Raw genomic sequence first — 23216 nt, forward strand, 5'->3', positions numbered from 1 at the left:
CAGTGGCCAGGGAACGGAGTTTGTGGCTGGAACCGAAAACAATGGCTTCGGTCCACTATTCAATCCCTCTACTTTGCTTCCTCTTATTACAAACTTCCTCAAACATAGCCTTTGACCAGGCCTTTGGTCACTTCCTGTAACTTTTCCCCCTTTACTGGTGTCTGGTTTAACCTCCCCCATGTCGGGCAGGAGAGTGGACGCGGTGTTAAACCGTCCGATGCACAAAGCACGGCAACAATCCGCCACGCACAGGGTCGTTGCCGCTTTTACCGCGATGGATAGCGTGACATCAGAGTGCCTCGTCACGGAGAGGCGGGGCATCTCATTAACATGTTTAAATTGGGTTCCCGCAGTGCAATTGGGAGCCCGGTTCACATTCACTGCTGGTGCTGGGTGGGTTTCCCAGGCCTCGGGAAACCCGACAACGAAAGGGAGGCGGGAGCAGCTGGCTCCACCAGGGAAGGGCTTTTCCAGCACTCCTTGTGGGCTCGGAGGTGCAGGGCTGCTCAGCTAGGCCCCTCAAGGAAACCTTCTGTGATATATTGTTTACGACATCACCAACAAACACACTCTGCAAGACGGCTCCAATTGTTATCATGTGACTTGTGACCCCATTTATTGTCTTTACATCAGTAGTTGCATTGCATCGGTTGTCCACTAGGTGGAGCAGTAGTCCACTAAGGGGAGCTATATTACACTTTTGGCCTCTCCAAAGCCCCGATGGTCGACCTCTCCCCCCCCCCACTCCCGATCAGCAACCTTCTCTTCCCACCATGATGTCCGATCTCCCCCCCACCCCCCTCCCTCCCCCCACCGCTGTGATGGCCGACAGTCCTGCCCTGATTGTCAGGTACCATCCTCAAGGGTCCCCGGTTGCGGCCTCCTGCCTCTGGTTTTCCTTTCAGCCACCGGATAGGCTGACAATTTGTCTGAATGCCGGGCGGGAAACAGACCCAAAAGATTGATAGTGAGGTCCTGCTGTTCAGTCCCAGGCCTTGTTGGGTTCATTGCAGGTATAGCTTAACCACGGGGTGGATTAACCACGGGGCGGATTAACCTCGAGGCGGATTAACCTCGAGGCAGATTAACCACGGGGCGGATTAACCACGAGGCGGATTAACCACGAGGCGGATTAACCACGGGGCGGATTAACCATGGGGCGGATTAACCGTGGGGAGGATTAACCGTGGGGTGGATTAACCACGAGGCAGATTAACCACGGGGCGGATTAACCTCGGGGCGGATTAACCACGGGGCGGATTAACCGTGGGGCGGATTAACCACGGGGTGGATTAACCACGAGGCGGATTAACCATGAGGCAGATTAACCACGAGGCAGATTAACCGCGGGGCGGATTAACCATGATGTGGATTAACCACGGGGCGGATTAACCGCGGGGCGGATTAACCATGATGTGGATTAACCACGGGGCGGATTAACCGTGGGGCGGGTTAATCACGGGGCGGATTAAAATCAGATGCATTAACCATGGGGCAGATTAACCGTGGGGAGTATTAGCCACGGGGCGGATTAACTGTGGGACGGATTAACCACGGGGCAGATTAACCGTGGGGAGGATTAACCATGGGGAGGATTAACCACGGGGTGGATTAACCGTGGGGCGGATCAACCACGGGGCGGATTAACCGTGGGGAGGATTAACCGTGGGGTGGATTAACCGTGGGGAGGATTAACCATGAGGCGGATTAACCGTGGGGTGGATTAACCATGGGGCAGATTAATCACGGGGCGGATTAACCACGGTGTGGATTAACCGTGGGCGGATTAACTGTGGGGCAGATTAACGGCGGATTAGCTACAGGGTGGATTAACCATGGGGCGGATTAACCGTGGGGCGCATTAACCACGGGGCGGATTAAACTCAGGGCAGATTAACCATGGGGCGGCTTAACCATGGGGCGGATTAACCGTGGGGAGGATTAACCGTGGGGAGGATTAACCACGTGATGGATTAACCGTGGGGAGGATTAACCATGGGGCGGATTAACCACGGGGCTGATTAATCGTGGGGAGGATTAACCACGGGGTGGATTAAACTCGGGGCGGATTAACCACGGGGCGGATTAACCACGAGGCGTATTAACCACGGGGCGGATTAACCTCGGGGCGGATTAACCACGGGCGGATTAATCGTGGGGAGGATTAACCACGGGGTGGATTAACTGCGGGGCGGATTAACCGTGGGGAGGATTAATCACGGGGCAGATTAACCACGGGGCGGATTAACCACGGGGGGGATTAACCACGAGGTGGATTAACCACGGGGTGGATTAACCACGAGGCAGATTAACCGCGGGGAGGATTAACCACGGGGCGGATTAACCACGAGGTGGATTAACCACGGGGCGGATTAACCATGGGTGCATTAACCACGGGGCGGATTAAAATCAGATGGATTAACCGTGGGGCAGATTAACCACGGGGAGGATTAACCACGTGATGGATTAACCGTGGGGAGGATTAACCACGGGGCGGATTAACCACGGGGCGGATTAATCGTGGGGAGTATTAACCACGGGGTGGATTAAACTCGGGACGGATTAACCACCAGGCGTATTAACCACGGGGCGGATTAACCTCGGGGCGGATTAACCACGGGGCGGATTAACCACGGGGCGGATTAATCGTGGGGAGGATTAACCATGGGGTGGATTAACCGCGTGGCGGATTAACCATGGGGAGGATTAACCACGGGGCAGATTAACCACGGGGCGGATTAACCACGGGGGGGGATTAACCGTGGGGTGGATTAACCACGGGGTGGATTAACCAAGGGGTGGATTAACCGTGGGGAGGATTAACCACGGGGTGGATTAACCAAGGGGTGGATTAACCGTGGGGAGGATTAACCACGGGGTGGATTAACTGCGGGGCGGATTAACTTCGGGGCGGATTAACTGTGGGGCAGATTAACCACGAGGCAGATTAACCGCGGGGTGGATTCACTTCGGGGCGGATTAACCACGGGGCGGATTAACCACGAGGCAGATTAACCGTGGGGTGGATTAACCGTGGGGCGGATTAACCATGGGGAGGATTAACCGCGGGGTGGATTAACCGCGGGGTGGATTAACCGTGGGGCGGATTAACCACGGGGCGGATTAACCGTGGCGCGCATTAAACACGGGGTGGATTAAACTCAGGGCAGATTAACCGTGGGGCGGATTAACCATGGGGCGGATTAACCATGGGGAGGATTAACCATGGGGAGGATTAACCGTGGGGTGGATTAACCACAGGGCGGATTAACCGTGGGGTGGATTAACCACGGGGCGGATTAACCAAGGTGCGGATTAACCATGGGTCGGATTAACCATGGGGTGGATTAACTGTGGGGAGGATTAACCGCGGGGAGGATTAACCGTGGGGAGAATTAACCATGGAGGGGATTAACCGCGGGGTGGATTAACCATGGGTCGGATTAACCATGGGGTGGATTAACTGTGGGGAGGATTAACCGCGGGGCGGATTAACCGTGGAGAGGATTAACCACGGGGTGGATTAACTGCGGGGCGGATTAACCGTGGGGCGGATTAACCATGGGGAGGATTAACCACGAGGCGGATTAACCGTGGGGTGGATTAACCGTGGGGCGGATTAACCATGGGGCGGATTAACCGCGGGGCGGATTAACCGTGGGGCGGATTAACCACGGGGCGGATTAACCGTGGCGCGCATTAAACACGGGGTGGATTAAACTCAGGGCAGATTAACCGTGGGGCGGATTAACCATGGGGCGGATTAACCATGAGGAGGATTAACCGTGGGGTGGATTAACCACAGGGCGGATTAACCGCGGGGTGGATTAACCACGGGGCGGATTAACCAAGGTGCGGATTAACCATGGGTCGGATTAACCACGGGGTGGATTAACTGTGGGGAGGATTAACCGCGGGGAGGATTAACCGTGGGGAGAATTAACTATGGAGTGGATTAACCGCGGGGTGGATTAACCATGGGTCGGATTAACCATGGGGTGGATTAACTGTGGGGAGGATTAACCGCGGGGCGGATTAACTATGGGGAGGATTAACCGTGGGGAGGATTAACCATGGGGTGGATTAACCGTGGGGAGGATTAACCGTGGGGTGGATTAACCACGGGGCGGATTAACCATAGGGAGGATTAACCACGGGGTGGATTAACCACGGGGGTGAATGAACCATGGTGCAGATTAACCACGGGGTGGATTAACCACGGGGTGGATTAACCAAGGGGTGGATTAACCACGGGTTGGATTAACCAAGGGGTGGATTAACCGTGGGGAGGATTAACCACGGGGTGGATTAACTGCGGGGCGGATTAACCGTGGGGAAGATTAACCACGGGGCGGATTAACCATGGGGTGGATTAACCATGGGGCGAATTAACCACGGGGCGGATTAGCCGCGGGGTAGATTAATCGTGGGGCGGATTAACCACGGAGTGGACAGGGCCGCAGCCCCAGACCCAGGAAATAAATATGTGTGCGTCTATTTGTACTAACTGAAATGCAGCCGTTTCGCTGATTGGCTCTCCAGACCTATTGCTGATTGGTCCTCTTGGAGGATAAGCCACACCTGGAAGTTCCTCCGGAATGTTTAACTGGAACCGCCCAGCCCAAGTTCTGCGTGAATTTCCAAATTATAATTTGATCCATTCTGAAGCCACAGAAGCCACCAAGTTCCAGCCGAAGTTCCTTACCCCAACGTAAGTGCATTCCACCCCCAGCTGATGACCCTTACCCAAACGCAAGACCTTACCCTTCCCTCCTCATAGATGGGCATTGTGTGCGGATTGTTAACAGATTTATTGGGTATGAAGTGAATAGTGACAGTGCCACCATGACTTCTGGATTTCATCCACCCCAACGATGTCGCTTGTAACACGCGCACCGAGCTTGCACGCACCAGTGGGTAGGAAGAACACAAGCCATCTTCTCTGAGTTCCCTCTCTCTCCTCCAATCCCCTCCCAACTCTGTCTCTCTCTTCCCCCTCCTCCCCCCTCCCCAGGGTCTCTCTCCTCCCCCCCCCAAGCTCTCTCTCTGACCCCCCACCCCCCCACCCCCCAAGCTCTCTCTCCCCACTTCTCGCTCTCCCCACCGCCTGCTCTCCCCGGCGCTGCGGGAGACTCAAGGAGGCTCGGTGGATGCGTACAGCTGCTCAGTGGAGGCAACGTGGTGTTGAACACATGCGCAGAAAAGGGTTAGTGGGAATTGCGCTGGAGGGGGGGGGGGCGGAGTCGGAGATATTTGTTTTCACTCTCGCTTCTGCATATGCGCGGGAGACTGAGTACAAATAGTTACTCTGAAAAAATATATAAGGCCTCCCAAATAGGCTGAATTGAATAGACAATAAGAGAGAAAAAACTAGACCGAGGAAAATAGATTCATTTGTCTATACCAATATACAGAAGTACCTACATACACTAATGTACCTATATACACTAATGTACCGATATCTGTATACATACACTACTATACCTATATACAGAACAGAATATCTACTAGCCTGTTTTATTTCACGTGTTATTGAAAGAAATCTGCATATATGCATAGGAATCCAGTTACCAGAACCAGAATATATACCTACTTGATACAGAATATAGTTCATTGTTGAATATACCGGCCTATGTTTCCATACTCAGAATGAGAATCATATACGTAATGTAATGAACATGAACAAACAGAACCATGGGCCCATTGGGATCAGTTTGCCCCAGGCCCTGAATCCGGCCCTGGCCCCGGCCCCAGGCCTCAGGCCCTGAATCCGGCCCTGCCCCAGGCCCCAGGCAACAGGCCCTGAATTCGGCCCTGCCCCAGGCCCCCCAGGTCCTGAATCCGGCCCTGCCCCAAGCCCCAGGCCCTGAATCCGGCCCTGCCCCTGGCCCCAGGCCCTGAATCCGGCCCTGCCCCAAGCCCCAGGCCCTGAATCCGGCCCTGCCCCAGGCCCCCCAGGTCCTGAATCCGGCCCTGCCCCAAGCCCCAGGCCCTGAATCCGGCCCTGCCCCTGGCCCCAGGCCCTGAATCCGGCCCTACCCCAGGCCCCAGGCCCTGAATCCGGCCCTCCCCAGGCCCCAGGCCCTGAATCCGGCCTTGGGTCTTCGACGGTTTCCGGCACACCCCATCCCTGCCCCATCTTCCCGCAAATATCATGCCAACGGATCCACTGTGGGATAAGGGAGCGGGTTTTAACAATGTAAACGGGTGGATGGTATATGGAAATCGGTCATGTGTGAGCCAAGGTACAGAAACACCATATGCAAAAGTATCTAAACAGTCACCAGGAACTTTCAGAACTGAACAAATGTAAAAAATAAATCTGCATAACAAATAATTAGATCAGAGGTGGTTTCAGTTTATGTAAATTCCGGAAGCTTCAGTCTCATTTCTTATGTCATGTGAATCATCTCATTGCGAAAATCCCGTGTGACATTCCCTTACTGTTCGGGTATAGTTGAATTATAATGAATGTATAATTGGTCTGCCAAGATATTAATGCTTGGATCAGGATCTCTATAGATTGCTTATTAAAAACAAATGCTTAATTTGTACCTCGGTTCATTTAATCATATGTACACGGACCGAATATCTCTCCAACCCCTTCATTAGACAAAGTGCCATCTTTTACATCAAGTAATTGTTCAGTTAATGAAAGATGACTGACAGGTGCTGCATTGACAAATTTCAGCTTATGAGCATAACAAAAGCAGATAATTATGGAGCATTTTATAAGTGCATAAAATACGGCAACATAAGAAGGATTAAAGCCATTCCTCTGTGAATGAGTGGACTGCAGTTTTGCTTAGCACGGCAAGGATAACCTTTGTAGTCTTTCGAAGTAAAGCCAGGCTAACGAGATATAGGTTACCTAGGATCCTTTGGTAAGTCGGAATGTGTACATAGAACATAAGAATTAGGAGCAGGAGTAGGCCCTATGACCCCTCGAGCCTGCTCCGCCATTCAATAAGATCATGGCTGACCATTGACCTCAACTCCATTTCCCCACCCGATCTTCCATATCTCTTGATTCCCCTAGACTCCAAAAAGCTATCGATCTCAGCCTTGAATACATTCAGCATCCACAGCGTCTGGGGCAGAGAATTCCAACGATTCACCACCCTCTGAGTGAAAATGCTGTGAGAGATTTGGTTAAAAAACAAAGACTTGGATTTATATAGCGCCTTTCACAGCCGCTGGACATCCCAAAGTGCTTTACAGCCAATGAAGTACTTTTGGAGTGTAGTCACTGTTGTAATGTGGGAAACAGTACAACCAATTCACACACAGCAAGTTCCCACAACAAATAATCTGTTTTTGTTATGTTGATTGAGGGATAAGTATTGGCCAGGACACCAGGGATATCTCCCCTGCTCTTCTTCGAAATAGTGCCATGAGATCTTTTACATCCACCTGAGAGAGCAGACAGGGCCTCAGTTTAACAGCTCATCCGAAAGACGACACCTCCAACAGTGCAGCACTGCACTGGGAGTGTCAGCCTAGAATTTTGTGCTCAAGTCCCTGGAGTGGGACTTGAACCCACAACCTTCTGACTCAGAGGCAAGTGTGCTGCCCACTGAGCCACAGCTGACACATTAAAAGCTGAGCAAGTTCATGTCCCGTGCTTAAGATCAATAAAAATGTATCCCTGCAAGAGGAATTCTTGCACTGTTCGGTTTTTATGATCTTTATAAAAGCAAAAGGTACATGTCCTCTTCAGGCACCTTGTTTTGACATCAAAGTTGCAATTCATTGCCTGTTTTAGCTCCACAATAAGTGTTCCTTCTTCCAATATATAGGAGTTAAAGAGGCCAAACTGTTCAAATGTTCCCAGCGTCAGCCATTATGAAAATAGTCAAGATGTCCCATAGGAAAATCAATTTTCATACTTTGTGGTTTATATACACTATCCACTGACCTTTTGCTCCAGGTTACTATCAACCGAAAAGCCCGAGCTGTGGGGTTAAAGGGCACAGATCAGCTGCCTGAGTGCACATACTGACCTCCACTGGGAAAACTTGGCTACTTTCAAAAAGGAAAGTTATTTTTTTTAGATCATTTGTTTTGCATTGGGACCCACATCACATCAGAAAGGCGTAATTGCAGAAAGACTGAGGGAGCTACCACTTTAATGTTTCATTTAATATCTGACTGCAATTACGGCAAGCTAGGTTTTATGTTTATTATGTTTGCACTTTGAACCTGCTGCTACTGGCTTTACAGTCAGCCCATCCCATTCCCATTAGAACCTTCCCCCTGTCAATGTTATCTGTCCGGAAATGTAAGTAATCTGCATTAAATGGCCCACCTATTTTATACTACCCATATCAATGGCTAACCAGCACAACCTTGGCATGGGCAGACGGCCCAGTCCACACCCAGTGTTGAGGGATTTTTACTGGATTGCAGGGGAATACTGCTCAAAGGGACATTTCCAAACAACACTTTACCCTTTTAACTGCACCTGCGTGCTGCTGGGCCCCACCAGTGAGGCATTAGAAAGACATGCTCATTATCTGTATCTCTGAAGGCTTGGAGGTACGGAGTTTATTTTGTTTGTATTGTAGTGTACCATTGGCAGAATTGTGACCCTGCAGCCCATAACACACTTCTTAAAATTCATGTGGGCGTCTCTGCCAAGACCGGCATTTATTGCCCATCCCTAATTGCCCCTTGAGAAGGTGGTGGTGAGCCGTATTCCTGACAACTGAGTGGCTCGCTGGGCCATTTCAGAGTCAACCACATGGCTGTGGGTCAGGCCAGGCTGGGTAAAGACGGCAGATTTCCTACCCTAAAGGGCATTAATGAACCAGATGGATTTTTATGACAATTCAGTGGTTTCATGGTCACCTTTACTGATACGAGCTTTTTAGTCCAGATTTAAAGAAAGAAAGACTTGCATTTATATAGCGCCTTTCACAACCACCGGATGTCTCAAAGCACTTTACAGCCAATGAAGTACTCTTTTTCAGTGTAGTCACTGTTGTAATGTGGGAAACACGGCAACCAATTTGCACACTGCATGCTCCCATAAACAGCAATGTGATAATGACCAGATAATCTGTTTTTTTGGTTATGTTGATTGAGGGATAAATATTGGCCAGGACACCAGGGATAACTCCCCTGCTCTTCTTCCAAATAGTGCCGTGGGATCTTTTACGTCCACCTGACAGGGCAGACGGGGCCTTGGTTTAACATCTCACCCTCAGCACTACATGGGAGCATCAGCCTAGATTATGTGCTGAAGTCTCTGGAGTGGGACTTGAACCCACAAATTTTTGACTCAGAGGCGGGAGTGCTGCCCACTGAGCCATGGTTGGCACTAAGGCAGTGATTTTGCTGACCTCGGTGGGTCTGTGGCGGGTGATGTTGGTGGCGGGTCCCAACCCCGCTGCTGGTTCGATCCCGGCCTCTGATATGAACTGCCCCGTTGCTGGGGCTTGTTAATCCCACCCAGCGTGTCTCCCGGCCAATTAGAGGAAGCGGCTTCTGGTGACCCCATTTGATGACGTGTCATCAGCCAGTTTCCTTCAGTGGACCATGGCCAAGTTTAGTCTGACAATTGTGCTGGTCAGTGTTTTAGGCCGCTGGGTGTCGGGAAAGGCACATGGCGACGGGTTCACAGCGGGGTCATGTCCCGCTGGGGTCAAAAAATACTATCCCACCCGACCCGCCACCAATGGCGCTTCATGTAACTCCGCCCCTGCAAAATCTCGGCCTAAGTACGTGAAAACCTGAAAGAATATAAAAAGAAAGGAACAAGATATATTTTTAAAGATATCTGAGACCATGTCCCTCCCTAACAAAATGTTAACTTTTGACAAAGTACTTGATGTATTTTCCAGTATTCTGGAATTGACAATGAACATACATATTGTATTTTCATCCTCGTAAAAGGAAAAAAAAGACTTGCATTTATACAGCGCCTTTCACGACCACCGGACGTCTCAAAGCGCTTTTCAGCCAATGAAGTACTTTTGGCGTGTAGTCACTGTTGTAATGTGGGAAACGCGGCAGCCAATTTGCGCACAGCAAGCTCCCACAAACAGCAATGTGATAATGACCAGATAATCTGTTCTTGTGATGTTGATTGAGGGATAAATATTGGCCAGGACACCAGGGATAACTCCCCTGCTTTTCTTCAAATAGTGTCATGGGATCTTTTACATCAACCTGAGAGAGCAGACGGGGCCTCAGTTTAACGTCTCATTCAAAAGACGGCACCTCCGACAGTGCAGCACTCCCTCAGCACTGCACTGGAGTGTCAGCCTAGATTTTTGTGCTCAAGTTCGTGGATTGGGACTTGAACCCACAAGAGGCGAGAGTGCTGCCCACTGAGCCACAGATATTAGCTCAATTTTATAAAAAGAATTACACTGTAATTGCCATTTCGCAATTAATTATTTTTCTTTATGTTTTAAAAGTTCCTCCGAGGAGATGATCTATCACTGGGAGAGAAAAAGATTAATTAATATTAATTTTTTTAAATTGCTTTTTATCAACTAGGGAATTTGAAGCCTATCTTGTTATCCACGAGATCAGCTTTCGGCAGTAAAGTTAGAATTGTGCAAATGCTGCCACCACCAACAGCTTCGCAAGCCTGCCACCCCCCCCCCCCAATCCCGACCCCCACCCCAACCCTCACTCTGACCCCCACCCCGACCCCTAACACCCTGATCCCCACCCGACCCCCACCCTGACCCCCACCCTGACCCCCACCCGACCCCCACCCGACCCTTAACACCGTGACCCCCACCCCGATCCCTAACACCATGATCCCCACCCCGACCCCCACCCGACCCCCACCTGACCCTTAACACTGTGATCCCCACCCCGACCCCCACCTGACCCCCACCCCTACCCCTAACACCGTGATCCCAACCCCAACCCCCACCTGACCCCCACCCCTACCCCTAACACCATGATCCCCACCCCGACCCCCACCCGACCCCCACCTGACCCTTAACACCGTGACCCCCACCCCGACCCCCACCTGACCCCCCCACCCCTAACCCTAACACCGTGACCCCCACCCCGATCCCCACTGACCCTCACCCCGACCCAAAACACCATGACCCCCACCCCGACCCCCAACACAGTGACCCCCACACCGACCCCCACCCTGACCCCCAACAACCCGACCCCCACACTGACCCCCATCCCAGCCCCCACCCCGACTCCCAACACCGTGACCCCACCCCGAGCCCCAACATTGTGACCCCCACCCTGACCCCCAACACCCCGACCCCATCCTGACCCCCACCCTGACCACCACCCTGACCCCCAACACCCCGACCCCATCCCGACCTCCACCCTGACCACCACCCCGACCCCCAACACCGTGACCCTCAACACTGTGACCCCCACCCCAACCCCCACCCCCAACACTGTGACCCCACCCTGACCCCCAAAACCCCCACCTCGACCCCCAACACCCCGACCCCCACCCTGACCCCCAGCACCCCCACCCCGACCCCCAACAGTGTGACCCCACCCTGACCCCCAACACCGTGACCCCCACCACCCTCGCCAAACCACCCTGCCCTTCCTCTTGCTCTGTCCCGTCCTCCGAAATGCTTCCCTCCCTGCTCCCTCTCCCAGGCTTCTCTCTTCTCCTGCCCTCCCAAAGCAACCCGCTCAGCCTCTACTCTGCCCAAAGTGGTGCTGCCAGTTTCTGCCCGCTCCCTCGTGGACATTCGAGCCGCCGTACAATGCCAGGCCGGGCTACTGCCAGAAGGCTTGTGACCGTGGAGCGATCACCCTCCTGACTGGTCGCGACTCCTCTGGTCTGCATTTGACATCTTTGCACAGATGGGTGATCTTCCAGCGATACTGAAGGCTGGAACATCGCTAAGGCTGGAACATCGCCCATTTTTTGGGCCCTAGCGATCTGAGTGGAAAGTCCAGCCCTTTAACCCAGCCTCTCCAATCTCTCCTCATAGCTAAAATTCTCCAGTCCAGGCAACATCCTCGTAAATCTCCTCTGTATCCTCTCTAGTGCAATCACATCCTTCCTGTAATGTGGTGACCAGAACTGTACGCAGTGATCCAGCTGTGGCCTAACTAGTGTTGTATACAGTTCAAGCATAGCCTCCCTGCTCTTGTATTCTATGCCTCGGCCAATAAAGGCAAGTATCCAGCAGACCCACGACATGTAAAACCAAGTAATTACATTGAAAGTGCAGCTACAAGATAGTAACTCGAGATGTGGACATACTCAACATTCCTTCATGTGTAGTGGAGGAATAAAGCGTAAAAAAAAGAAAGACTTGCATTTATATAGCGCCTTTCATGACCACCGGACGTCCCAAAGCGCTTTACAGCCAATGAAGTACTGCTTTGGAGTGTAGTCACTGTTGTAATGTGGGAAACGCGGCAGCCAATTAGTGCACAGCAAGCTCCCACAAACAGCAAAGTGATAATGACCAGATAATCTGTTTTTGTTATGTGGACTGAGGGTAAATATTGGCCAGATGAGAGCAGGAACTCAGCGAGGGACAGAATTGAAGAAATGCACAGGTGCACTAATACTGCTTTACAATGTGCTATAGATGGAATTTTTACCCTGTTTTTCTCACCAATACAACTTAAAGAGAATGTTCACATGGGAGACTTAAAAATGATGCGTTTCCAGTGCTGACATGGATTTAGTTAATAGCAGTGAAGCAGCCAGCCCCAATCTATTCTACTGTTTCCCCGAAGAGCTTTTTGTTGGTTCTGACACATCGCAAATAACAAAGAACCCACTATAGTTCTGAGAATTGTGCATGAATCATATTAACATTTGTTTAGGAAAATATTCAAAAGTAACATTTGTAAAAATGATATAAAGCCAACCGCAATAAATTCCAAATTGTTCTGTGTGTAGCCATCTGTGTGTATAAGGCAGTGAGCGGAGGGGGGAGTGGGGAGTGGGGGGAGGACAGAATGAATTCTGCTTCCAGCCTGTTGAAGGGACAGAGCCTACAGCAGGCGGGTAATAGTAACCAAGTCCTACCCGGACACATAAGAACATAAAAATTAGGAACAGGAGTAGGCCATCTAGCCCCTCGAGCGTGCTCCGCCATTCAACAAGATCATGGCTGATCTTATTGAATGGCGGGATCTTATTCAATGGATCGGGGCCTCCTCGCCCGCCGACGGCCCATGCTCCTGGGTGCCCAGTAATGGAGCCAGGCTCTATTGTGGGCCTAGTGAAATGGGCAGAAATACAGCATTGCAGTAAACAGCCTGAATTGTTGGCTTCTACGTTAAGTTACTTGCGGATTTGGGTGAAATTTGCCGATAGAAAACTTTGCAGGAATTCAAGCAGCAGAATTATTTTTCTTCTCCCTAAGGAAAGCCGTCAGTTTGGAAAACAAAAGCCCCAGGGTTGGACCGCGAATGTCAACAGGATATTTCACCATGGGCAACATCATGGTGGAACCCAGCCTGACCCCAACTGACACACAGATATACACCTATATACACACACGCACGTATACGTCTATATACACACACACACGTATACGTCTATATACACACACACACGTATGCACCTATAAACACACACACCTACACACTAACACACACCTACACACAGACTCATCTATACACACACATACACACACACTCACCTGTACACACACAGCTACACACACTCACACCTACACACACAGACATGCACACATACACACCTACACACACTCACAGACACCTACACATGCTCATAAACACACAGACACATACACACACACCTACACACACTCACAGACACACACACACACCTACTCACACACACCTACACACATCACACACACCTACACACACTCACAGGCGCACACACACCAACACACACGCACACACCTACACACACAGGCATGTACACATACACACCTACACACACTCACAGACACCTACACATGCTCACAAACACACAGACACACCTACACACACATCACACACACCTACACACACTCACAGACACACACACCTACACACATCATACACACCTACACACACACCTACTCACACACCTACACACACACACGTACACACACGTACACACACCTACATACACCTACACACACACCTACACACACACCTACACACACACCTACACATACACCTACTCATCGTCATCATCATCATAGGCAGTCCCTCGAGCCGAGGATTTGCTTCCACGGCAAAAAAGTTCACAGGTGTTTCAATGAAGGACCTAATATTCCAGATCCTGAAGGGTGGAAGATGCCTGTGGGTGGATTTTTTAACGTGGGGTGGCCGTTGCACACCAGCCACCACACGGGCTTGACAGAACCAGGTCTTGGTCCAGTGGCAAGGATTGTCCAAGACAACTGGAGACCAGCTCTGCTGCACGGACCCAGTGCGCACACATATCGCCCTGTTTAAAATTGTCTCTATATGAATTGGTTCAAAGAGCAGCACTTGCAATAAAGTGGAAATAACTATGGTGGATAAATTAAACTGTTACTCTGTAATCATTTACACCTCCTCTGGGCCCATCTTCTGTTTCTTTATTACCCTATCACCTCATTTTGCCTTGAGCCATCATCCCTTGCGTCATTTAATCACTCCTCCTGTTACAGACCTCTCCCTTTTGTTCTTTCACTGCCCTCGCTTTTCCCTGGTTCTGTATTTGCTTCAAAACTGTTACTTCTCAAACTTCTTCCAGTTCTGATGAAAGGCTGTCATAAGAATGAGGAGCAGGAGTAGGCCATTCGGCCCCTCGAGCCTGCTCCGCCATTCAATAAGACCTTGGCTGATCTTCTGCCTCAGCTCCACCTTCCTGCACCAAGCCCACATGCCTTAGTGTCGACCTGAAACATTAACTCTGTTTCTCTCTCTCCACAGATGCTGCCTGACCTGCTGAATATTTCCAGCATTTTCGGTTTTTATTTCTACGTTACACTGGGCCATAATAGAGAGCCATCGCTTTTTTAGAAAGTAGATTTTAAAATCATCGCCCATCTTCTTGTCGCTGGTCAACCAGGAATCCTCTCAGTTACATCAGAAAACCCGAGTCAGAACAGGAAACGGTGTTCCATAGGAGTAGAAAACAGTTCATAGGATCATAGAATGATCCAGCACTGAGACACCATTCAGCCCATCGTGCCTGTGCCAACTCTTTGAAAGAGCTCTCTAATTAGTCCCACATCCCCTGCTCTTTCCCCACAGCCCTGCAAATCTTTCCACTTCAAGTTCAAATCTAGAAGTTAAATATTCAGTTCTTCTACACAGTAGGAGTGTGGCCGAGTGCTGATAGAATGAGACAGCGCAGAAGGAGGCCATTCGGTCCATTGAGCCTGTGCCAGTAAGGGTTAACTCCATCAGCTGCACTCTCAGCAAGCCCAGGCTTATAAAACTGTGGGCCTACGATTCTGCTACTGAAAGAAAGACTTGCATTTATATAGTGCCCTTCACAACCACCGGACGTCTCAAAGCGCTTTACAGCCAATAAAGTACTTTTTGGAGTGTAGTCACAGTTGTAATGTGGGAAACGTGGCAGTCTATTTGCGCACAGCAAGCTCCCACAAACAGCAATGTGATAATGGTTGGCATTCTCTGGTTGGCAACCAGTAACTAGTGGGGTGCCGCAGGGATCAGTGCTGGGACACCAACTATTTACAATCTATATTAACGACTTGGAAGAAGGGACTGACACACACACCTACACGTATACCTACACACACCTCTACTCACACGCACACACACACCTACACACACAGATTTCCAGTCGGTGTCAATCGATGATGACTAGTCTGAGTTTCCCCCTCTCTAACCTCTGAGGACACATGCGGCAACCTCACCAACAATGCAGAGAGGGGGGTCAGAGCTGAGACGCTGCTGGTCTGTACGGAGCACCTACTCACCGCCTGAACTAACCGAGGCATCAGGGGAGCAGACAGTTTTAAAGGTTACACAATGTCGGAAAAATGCCATCAATTCTTTTATCACTGGACTGCGTGTTTGGATTCTAAATGATCTAGACGAAGTGATTGCCCAGGCACGACACTGATTGTGGAGATATTTTTTCTGTTCCGGCGAGTGCAATTGTAATGATGAAGGATCCATTTCTGAGCCCGCCTGATCCTAGCAGCTGTGAGGGAGTTACACGTTTCGTAGCTCATTTGCGTAGATCCGTTTTAATATCGGCAGACACAGTCTGTACCTCAACACCGCAGTTACTTCATCATGATGACCGAATGTGTACTTTTCTTTACCATTGGAGCACAATTGTACAGAAAGAAAAGGAACACTTGCATTTATATAGCGCCTTTCACGACCACCGGACGTCTCAAAGCACTTTACAGCCAATGAAGTACTTTTGGAGTGTAGTCACTGTTGTAATGTAGGAAACGCGGCAGCCAATTTGTGCACAGCAAGCTTCCAGAAACAGCAATGTGATAATGACCAGATAATCTGGTTTTTAGTGATGTTGATTGAGGGATAAATATTGGCCCAGGACACCAGGGGGATAACTCCCCTGCTCTTCTTGAAATATTGCCGCCAATTTTTTTCCGTCCACCTGAGAGAGCAGATGGGGCCTCGGTTTAACGTTTCATCCGAAAAACAGCACCTCCAACAGTGCAGCACTCCATCAGCACTGCACTGGAGTGTCAGCCTAGATTATTGTGCTCAAGGCTCTGGAGTGGGACTTGAACCCACAACCAAAATCCAACCAGTCCAAAATCAAGTGTTGGAATGCCGCAGATATAGCTTTTACTTCCCCCTCCATAGTCCAGCATTTACATAGAAATATAGAAAATAGGTGCAGGAGTAGGCCATTAGGCCCTTTGAGCCTGCACCGCCATTCAATGAGTTCATGGCTGAACATGCAACTTCAGTACCCCATTCCTGCTTTCTCGCCATACCCCTTGATCCCCTTAGTAGTAAGGACTACATCTAACTCCTTTTTGAATATATTTAGTGAATTGGCCTCAACAACTTTCTGTGGTAGAGAATTCCACAGGTTCACCACTCTCTGGGTGAAGAAGTTTCTCCTCATCTCGGTCCTAAATGGCTTACCCCTTATCCTCAGACTGTGTCCCCTGGTTCTGGACTTCTCCAACATTGGGAACATTCTTCCTGCATCTAACCTGTCTAAACCCGTCAGAATTTTAAACGTTTCTATGAGATCCCCTCTCATTCTTCTGAACTCCAGTGGATACAAGCCCAATTGATCCAGTTTTTCTTGATATGTCAGTCCCGCCATCCCGGGAATCAGTCTGGTGAACCTTTGCTGCAATCCCTCAATAGCAAGAATGTCCTTCCTCAAGTTAGGAGACCAAAACTGTACACAATACTCCAGGTGTGGCCTCACCAAGGCCCTGTACAACTGTAGCAACACCTCCCTGCCCCCGTACTCAAATCCCCTCGCTATGAAGGCCAATCGGGAAACCCCCATCACCAAGGTGCTCCCTATGCCCCACGGCCGAGCAGGCCGCTTGCCTGCTTTCGAGCGGGAGATTCTGCGCGTGCATGCGCGAAACGTTGAACGGGCCACGCAGCCCGTTAAAGGGACCCCGCACCCAAAAAAATATTAAAATGGGGGGCGGGGGGAACATTGCTCTTTGCTGGCCTGTATAGACAACCCGAGCATAAGTGAAGAACTGCAAACACTGTGCACCCAATGCCCCAGGGAGCATTCTAATATCTCCCGCTGGTATAAAGATTGGTCGGCACGTCCCTGACGACCGCACCATCTCACCTACTTTGCCGCGCAGCTACCGTCAGTGGTGCTGCAGTCTCCAGGCTCGCTGCGCGGTAAATGGGCCGTGAAGCTGTCTTCCTGGCTCCTCGTCGGCCCGTTTACTGTAACACGAAGGTTCGGTGCTGGAGGTAAAACGGGAATACCTGCGATCTCATCTCTTGTTTCCGCCACTGCTATTATAGTTGTTTTTAAAAAACCCAGCGAATATTAATTACCGCAGAGTACACGAGTCCCTTTTACACAGCAGCATTTTATCGCACAAGTTATATTTTCAGCCTGGGACACTGATGTAAATCTGCGGGTTTTGCTATTTCTGGCTGCCCTGCCTTCGTTTCCCGGTTGATATGTGACAGAATATTGATTTTCCGCATGTTTCCAAACTGTTCGTTTTACTTAGCAGATTGCAAACCACTTCGACAGATTGCCACTTCTTAAGTGTGTGTGACGTAATTAAGTTGTGGTGGTCCGCACATGCCCAGTACGCTTTATACGGTCCACCATCGGTGGCCGTGCCTTCTGTTGCCTGGGCCCCAAACTCTGGAACTCCCTCCCTAAACCTCTCCGCCTCTCTACCTCTCTTTCCTCCTTCAAGACGCTCCTTAAAACCTACCTCTGTGACCGAGCTTTTGGTCACCTGCTCTAAAATCTACTTCTGTGGCTCGGTGTAAATTCTTTTGTCTCATAACGTTCCTGTGAAGCGCCTTGGGACGTTTTACTATGTTAAAGGCGCTATATAAATACAAGTTGTTGTTGTACTGTATATTGTAATTTATTTTAAGAAGCCGTATGTTTGCAGTTTGCGAATTGTGCAAAATGATTCAGGTGGTGTTGGATGGAGTGAGAGCAGAATCATCCTGGATCGCACCTGCCCTCAGTCAGTGTGATTGTATGTTAAAACGGCAGCATTGGTCGTGGATTCAAGTCCCACTCCAGAGACTTTGAGCACAAAGTCTAGGCTGACACTCAGTGTACTACTGAGCGAGTGCTGCACTGTCGGAGGGGCAGTACTGAGGGAGCGCTGCACTGTCGGAGGGGCAGTACTGAGGGAGCGCCGCACTGTCGGAGGGGCAGTACTGAGGGAGCGCCGCACTGTCGGAGGGGCAGTACAGAGAGAGCGCCACACTGTTGGAGGGGCAGTACTGAGGGAACGCTGCACTGTCGGAGGGGCAGTACAGAGAGAGCGCCACACTGTCGGAGGGGCAGTACTGAGGGAGCGCTGCACTGTCGGAGGGGCAGTACAGAGAGAGCGCCACACTGTTGGAGGGGCAGTACTGAGGGAACGCTGCACTGTCGGAGGGGCAGTACAGAGAGAGCGCCACACTGTTGGAGGGGCAGTCCTGAGGGAACGCTGCACTGTCGGAGGGGCAGTACTGAGGGAGCGCTGCACTATCGGAGGGGCAGTACTGAGGGAGCGCCGCACTGTCGGAGGGGCAGTACTGAGGGAGTGCCACACTGTCGGAGGGGCAGTACTGAGGGAACGCTGCACTGTCGGAGGGGCAGTACTGAGGGATTGCTGCAATGCCGGAGGGGTAGTACTGAGGGAGCGCTGCACTGTCGGAGGGGCAGTACTGAGGGACTGCTGCGCTGTCGGAGGGGCAGTACTGAGGGAGCGCTGCACTGTCGGAGGAGCAGTACTGAGGGAGTGCCGCACTGTCGGAGGGGCAGTACTGAGGGATTGCTGCAATGCCGGAGGGGTAGTACTGAGGGAGCGCTGCACTGTCGGAGGGGCAGTACTGAGGGATTGCTGCAATGCCGGAGGGGTAGTACTGAGGGAGCGCTGCACTGTCGGAGGGGCAGTACTGAGGGAGTGCCGCACTGTCTGTGGTGCCGTCTTTCAGATGAGATGTTAAATCGAGGCCCCACCTGCCTTCTCCGGTGGATGTAAAAGATCCCACGGCACTATTTTGTGCAGGTGTCCTGCCTAATATTTATTCCTCAACCCACATAATTAAAAACAGATTATCTGGGTCATTATCTCATTGCTGTTTGTGGGAGCTTGTTGTAGGCAAATAGGCTGCCACGTTTCTTTCATTACAGCAGTGACTACACTCCAAGAGTGCTTCATTGGCTGTAAAGTGGTTTGGGATGTTGAGGACATGAAAGGCGCTATATGAATGCAAGTTCTTTCTTTACTTCTAACAATGCTGCAGAGATAGTAGACACAGTGGTGGAGACCTGTAAACCCTTGCCCTGTCACTCACGATATGGGACGCTGTGAAGCAGCACACAGCGCTACCTCGCTGCTCTCTACTGTGCTATTAAAGTGAAAGCTACTTAAATATTTCACCAGCTATGCCTCCTGATTAATGTTAACATAACTGCAGGTTTCGACAGAGCTACTCGTTTATATCAGTTTGTGCACACTGGGGAATATTTAAGATCAAAGAAACATGAAGTAAATTAACTTTGTTGTCTTAATGTGTGGGTAGGTAATTGAACTGTTGAGCTATAATTCTTGTACTGAAATAAAGAAAGATTTGCATTTACGCAACACCTTTCACGACTACCGGATGTCTCAAAGTGCTTTACAGCCAATGAAGTACTTTTTGGAGTGCAGTCACTGTTGTAATCTGGGAAACGCGGCAGCCAATTTGCACACAGCAAACTCCCACAAACAGCAATGTGAAAATGACCTGATAATCTGTTTTTTTATTATGTTGATTGAGGGATAAATATTGGCCAAGACACCGGGGATAACTCCCCTGCTCTTCTTCGAAATAGTGCCATGGGATCTTTTACATCCTCCTGAGAGAGCAGATGGGGCCTTGGTTTAACATCTCATCCAAAAGACAGCACCCCCTCAGCACTGCACTGGAGAGTCAGCCTAGATTTTTGTGCTCAGGTCCCTGGAGTGGGACTTGAACCCACAACCTTCCAACTCAGAGTGCTACCCACTGAGCCACAACTGACAGATTGAGTAAATACCAGGATCAAAAGGTGCCTTCTCCAGTGGCTTAATGAAAAAGTATATTATCTAATGTAGTATTGAACTATGTAGACCAACAAGGCCCAGATTCAATTCTTGATCTGATCTGAGTTGAGGCATTTTTTGGAGCAGTACAATTGCCTGTGGGATGGAAAGAGATGATAAAACCAGCAAGCCAGTGTGCAGGAACGTGAACATATTTTGAATGAGGACCGGATTGGCACTTGTCTGCAGCCTTCACAGTTGAATAGCCTGTTGACACGCGCTGTGCAGGATCACAGATGAACAATGGCCACATGAGGGAGAAATGTGGAGGAGCCTGAACTGCTGGTACTACAAAGGGCTGGTTGTCTAGTTGGTTGTCCAGAAATGGTATGTGACGGAATTAACCTTCTAAGTGTCAACTAGGCTGAGTTGGTAGCACACTACCCTTTAAATCAGAAGGTTGTGGGCCCAAGCTGCACTCCAGAATTTCAACACGTAATCTAACGATACTCTAGATCTAGACTAACACTCCAGTGCAGTGCTGAGGGAGTGCTGCACTGTCAGAGGTACTGTCTTTCAGATGAGACGTTAAACCGAGGCCCCGTCTGCTCTCTCAGGTGGATGTAAAAGATCCCACGGCACTATTTTGAAGAAGAGCAGTGGAGTTATCCCCGGTGTCCTGGAGCCAATAGTTATCCCTCAACCAACATCACTAAAACAGATTATCTGGGTCATTATCACATTACTGTTTGTGGGAGCTCGCTGTGCACAAATTGGCTGCCTCATTTCCTACATTACAACAGTGACTACACTCCAAAAAGTACTTCATTGGCTGCAAAGTGCTTTGAGACGTCCGGTGGTCGTGAAAGGCGCTATATAAATCCAAGTCATTCTTTCTTTCTTTCTAGTGCCGCACTGAGCAAGTGCTGCACTGTCCGAGGTGTCCTGCTTCACACTGATGTTAAACAGAGGCCCCATCTGCCTGGTCTGGTGGTTGAGATGGATGTCAAAGAGACTCCATTTGAGGCGCGCTGACCGTTATTCATTGCTCAACCGAAAAAAAAACAGATCAATTGGCCAATAATTTCAGTGCTGTTTGTGGGATCTGACTGTGCCGTGATTGGTTGCTGCGTTTGCCAACATAACAAGAGTCATCACCAGTCATTATACACAGGGGCTTTGGGATGGTTCTGGAGATGTGCTCATGCGAAACATAAAATGCCGGGCTGGCTGTGTGTGACTTCGCTGCGGGTCTGTGGAGCACAGAAGACTTGACAATGTGTTGGAAAATACTTTGCTGCCTGGTGTGAATGACATCAACTGCATCTCACTTCCTTCTAGCATTTCAGACAATCAATAAACTTTCACGTCTCTGTGGAGCGGCAAGAATGGAGTAACCTGAGACTGAGTTCAACATATACTAAACAGAAATCATTAAATCTCAGTGAAATATTACCCCATGCTGTATTCACGCGAAGTTCTTAAAACGATCGGGGACCGTGTTGGAGGTGTTTACAGTGTAGCTGCAATGAACTGCATAAGGTTCGACTGGCTTCAATTTATCCACAGCTCTCAGGTCAGCTTTTCAGTTGGGAAACGGATATTGGACGAAGAAATTGTACCGGTGTCGTTCTCAGGCTGACTAACACGTTAGCAAAGTGTGCTGCGATCGTTTGACAACTGACTTCAGTGGGCGGGGGGTGGGGGTGGGGCAGGACCATCGCCTATAAACGAGTTGTTCTCGATCTGGTTACAACACATAACAGCATTTATTTTGTTTTCAGCTTTTCCAGTCCTCTCCCGAAGGGCCGGACTCTTGCAGAGCTGTGCTTCCATCTGTGGTATATTCTCTACCGCATCACAAACACACTTTTACAAGATGACTCTTAACCCAGGAACTTGTCAGGTGACCTGTCACCTGATGCCTTTATTGTATTTACAGCAATGGCTGCACTACCACAGCAGTCCACTAGGTGGAGCAGTAGTCCACTAGATGGAGCTACATATTACACTTCTCCCTCCTTAATGAAGAAGTAATTATAACTAACCAATCATCATACATAACTTGCATGGCTATACATAACAAAAGATATGGACTTATTTTGCCATTGGAAGCCCCCTGGCAGCTGACTGAAGTCGGCCATTCCTCGTACCGTAGGTGGCGTGCGTCAAATCGCTAAAAGTTGCGACACAGGTTAGCATAGCTGTTAAAAAAAAAGCAAACCAAGCACTAGGGTTTAATTCTAGAGGTATAAAATTGAAAAGTCGGGAAATTATGCTAAACCTGTATCGTTACCTTGGTTAGACCACACTTAGAGTACTGTGTACAATGCTGGTCGCCATATTAAAGGCACTGGAGAGGCTACAGAGAAGATTTACAAGGATGATACAAGAAATGCGAGGGTATACATATCAGGAGAAGATGAACAGGCTGGGTCTCTTTTCTCTTGAAAAAAGAAGGCTGAGGGGTGACCTAATAGAGGTCTTTAAAACGATGAAAGGTTTTGATAGAGTGGATGCAGAGGGAATGTTTCTACTTGTGAAGAAGAGCAGAACTAGAGGCCATCAATATAAGATAGTCACCAAGAAATCCAA

This window comes from Pristiophorus japonicus, chromosome 14, assembly GCF_044704955.1.
Source record: "Pristiophorus japonicus isolate sPriJap1 chromosome 14, sPriJap1.hap1, whole genome shotgun sequence".
Classification (NCBI taxonomy): Eukaryota; Metazoa; Chordata; class Chondrichthyes; family Pristiophoridae; genus Pristiophorus; species Pristiophorus japonicus.